This window comes from Lupinus angustifolius, unplaced genomic scaffold (genome assembly GCF_001865875.1).
Source record: "Lupinus angustifolius cultivar Tanjil unplaced genomic scaffold, LupAngTanjil_v1.0 Scaffold_366, whole genome shotgun sequence".
Classification (NCBI taxonomy): Eukaryota; Viridiplantae; Streptophyta; class Magnoliopsida; order Fabales; family Fabaceae; genus Lupinus; species Lupinus angustifolius.
This window is the reverse complement of record NW_017727764.1, coordinates 256,692-260,947: the sequence shown is the minus strand read 5'-3', so window position 1 is coordinate 260,947 and position 4,256 is coordinate 256,692.

The following is a 4,256-nucleotide window of genomic DNA, read 5'->3' as shown; positions in this document are numbered from 1 at the left end:
TACTTGCCTTCTGTAAGCAGCTGGATCTTTGTATGCATCTGAGTCATCCTGATGCAGTTTTGTAGTTTTGATAATAGGTGTTGGAACAGGGTTTGAGTTGATGAATCATGTATCTAAAAGAATATCAAGAGCATACTTTCTTTGGCAGAGAACAATGCCACTGTTAGACCTAGCAACCTCTAACCCAAGAAAATATTTAATAGCACCAAGGTCTTTCATCTTAAATTGTTTATCTAAACAATGCTTGACAGAATTAATTTCAGATGGATTGTTACCACTTAATACCAAATCATCAACATAAATTAATAAAGCAGTAAAATGAGGTCCAATGTTTTTAGTGAATAAGGAGTGATCATGATGAGATTGAACATATCCTAAAGAGAGAAGAGTCTGAGTTAACCTTGTGAACCATTGCCTACCTGTCTGTTTAAGCCCATAGAGGGACTTATGTAGCTTGCACACTTTGTCATGTTCCTTGCACACAACTCTCTCTGGTATGTACATATAAACATCCTCACTTAGCTCACGATGAAGAAAGGCCTTGTTGACGTCAAGCTGATGCACAATCCAATTCTGTGAGGCAGCAATGGATAGTAACAACCAGACAGTGGTGAGTTTAATTACAGGAGCAAAAGTTTCAAGAAAATCAATTTCAGAGGTATGGTTGGGTAGGTATGGGAACATGTGCTCATGAAACACAACATGCCTAGAAATAAAAATCTCCCTGTTCTTTAAATCAAAGAGGATATAGCCCTTTGTAGTTGGCTTGTAACCCAAGAAAGCACATTTTCGAGCTCTAGGGTCAAGCTTGGATCTGTTCTGGGTTAAAGTTGATGCAAAGCATAAGCATCCAAAGACTTTGAGCTCTAGAAGATTAGGCTTCTTATTGTGAATTAGCTCATATGGTGTTTTGAACTTGAGGACAGGTCTAGGGAGCCTATTTATGAGGTAAGTGGCATGTTGTGCAGCAAAGCACCAAAAGCTCATGGGTAATTTGGATTGGAGGAGAAGGGTACGAGTCACATTCAAGATGTTTCTATGTTTTCTCTCAACTATTGAGTTCTGTTGGGGAGTTTCCACACAAGAGGTTTGGTGGATTATGCCTCTTTCTTGATAGAAGTTAGGCATATGGAAATCATGACCATTGTCACTTCTTATAACCTTGACAGTTTTGTCATATTGAGTGTGAACCAGTTTGATAAAATTTTGCACAAGGGTTCTAGCTTCTGATTTGGACTTCATAAGGAAAATCCATGTGTGCCTGCTATGGTCATCAACTACAGTGAGGAAATATCTGTGACCATTAATGGAACTATTTGCTAGGGCCCCCCATATATCGATATGTATCATGTCAAAAGGACAAGAAGTTCTGTTCATTTGGTTAGGAAAAGGCAGTTTAGTGTGCTTACCTAAATAACAATAATCACAAACATTTGTGGAATCAAATTTAATATAATCAAACTCTTTGTATAGCGAATTCAACACATTATTTGATGGATTCCCAAGGCGAAAATGCCATAGGTCAAAGAAATCTACAGTATTCAGAGTATTTACATTATGATACAATGCACATTTATTTCTAAAGGAATTACTTAAGATGTACAATCCATTTTAAACATCAGCATGTCCAATCGTCTTCACTTGGTGCCATTAGGTAGAACAACGGCAATAGGCCTTATGCTATGGAAGGCAGTGAAGCTTGACAGATCAGGGCACACATGATCTATGGCCCCTGTGTCTAGAATCCAGTGTGAAATGTTACCTGTTATTTGATTACCTTCTTGGTTCTGATTGCCTTGTGAAGTGTTTCTTGGTTCTATACTTAGCTGATTGACTTTGTGACTTGATGTCCCAGTTCCCATGCTTTTGATCAGGGATGCTATTTGTTCATATTGTTCAGGACTGAAGTTGAAAGCCATATCCCTTGAATTGGTTATTACTAGTTGTTTGTTTGTCTCCTGTTGTGGATTTAGATCTTCTGTAGTTGCAGCGTTGATCATTACTGACTCCTGCCTTGATCTTGGTTGTTAGAAGTTTGGTGGAAAGCCATGTTTGAAGTAGCATGTGTCCACTGTGTGCTTCTCTTTGCCACAGTAGGTACATATTTTTAGGCTATTTCCTTTTTGACTCCAAGAACCTTTTCCAGTTCCTCTGCCTCTGACCTGCATGAAATTTCCCTTTGGTTGGCTACTTTTAGCTTTCCAGGGTTGGGTTGCTTCTCTTAGCCAAGGTTGTGCGGTATCTTTCTTGTTGATCTATTGGTTGAATAAAACCCTTGAGGTATCTAGTTCATCCATATGGCTTTCTTGTTGAAGAAGTAGTGAAAATGCCTTATTGATTGTTGGTAGGGGTTCCATAAGAAGTATTTGGGCTTTGGATGTGTTGAACTGATCATTTAGGCCCTTTAGGAAGCAGATGACATACTCTATGTCTCTATGGCTCCTCACATTTTTGGCCAAGTTACACCTGCATTTTATCTCACATGTGCAATAAGGCATTGGCCTTAATGACTCCAGCTCATCCCATAGTATTTTCAGGTCAATGAAGTAGCTTGAGATGTTCCTATCTCCTTGCTTGATTGAGTGCAATTCTTGTAGAACATCTGAGAATCTGAAGTAGTTCCCTTTTGAGTATCTCTCCTTGAGGTCGAGCCAAAGGTCTTGTGCATTATCAATGTAGATGGTGCTTTGTGCTATTTGTTGAGACAAGCACCTTGTGATCCAGGAGAAAACCATTGTGTTGCACCTTTCCCATGTGTCATAGTCATTGCTGTTTGGGTTAGGTGGTGTGATTGTGCCATCTACGAACTTGAACTTATTTTTGGACAGCAGGGCTCTCTTCATGGCCCTGCTCCAAGAGTGGTAGTTACCACCATCTAGGGATGGTGTGACAAGAACTGCTCCAAGATTCTCTCCTGGATGTAGATAAAAGGGATTCTTCAAGTCATTGTTGTTTATGTCAAACTGCAATTCTTGTTCTTTTTCTTGATGAATGGAAGAATCTTCTGCCATCTTTCTTTTTATCTTGAAGGATTCCTGTCTTGTAGGTTTATTCCTTCAATCCTTCCTCTTGCCAAGATGCTTGACCGAGTGTATGGTGCCTTACTTCACTTTTGGTGGCAATCAGAACCTTCAAGAAGAAGGCTCTAATACCATGTAGCGATTTGTAGAATGAATGCACCTCATGTTTATTGGATAGAAGAAGTTAAGTTAATTCCCTTAATGACTCCAGCTCATCCAATAGTATTTTATATACAATTGGTGACCTTGCTTGGAGAACAAGCTACCTACCCATCTTAACTAACTAAACCAAAAATAACCAACTTTGACTAAGTAAAAGACATGTGCTTGAACAAAGAGTGCACACGTGCTAATAAGCTTGAGTTTGATTTCAAACATTTCGAGTGTCCCATGGTTCCTGTGATTATCGAGCAGGAAAAACGTCTTGGTGCACCATTTTGTGTGCCACCATATGAGCCAATATATGCGCCTGACCTTGTCTCTGACCATGCTTGTGCCTTGCCATGATGCATCATGACCGTGTCTGTGATGCTGATGCATCCTGACCGTGCCTTGTTGCGCCCGTGCCTTTCTGCGCCCGTGTCTGTGATGGTGATGCATCCTGATCGTGCCTTGTTGCGCCCGTGTCTCTGATGCTGATGCATCCTGACCGTGCCTTGCTGCACCCGTGCCTATGCCTTGCTGCGCTGATGCGCCTGATGTGCTTGTGCTTGCGCCTTGTGTGTATGCGTCTGACCGTGTGTCCTTGTGGTTAACATCATGTTCTAACTTCAATAGTCTTGGAATAGATTCTCCAAATTTGTTCTTAGAGATCGATTGGATGTGAATGGGAGGATGCCTTACAATCCTATTTTACACCCTGCTTATAGTAGTTATGTGTTTTCTAAGTCGTTTTGCCTCCCAGACCTGAATAAAAAAAAGACTATTAGGACGAGCAACCTTCACACACATTTCAAAAAACACTCACACTACGCCAGCTATTTTAATAAACAACGGTCATTCAACAGCGCAATTTTGAACGATGCTGTTGAAAATGAGGCGGAAGAACATCAACAACGCATAATAAAGCAAGCGTTGTCAATTTGTGTAATTTCAACAACACATTCTTGACAATGCGCTGTTGAACATCAGTAATATTAGCGCTGACTTGAATGATTTATTTTTAACAGCGTATTTGATAGGAAGTGTTGTTAATGTGAACATATGCAACAACGTATATTTAAGGAAGCGTTGTTG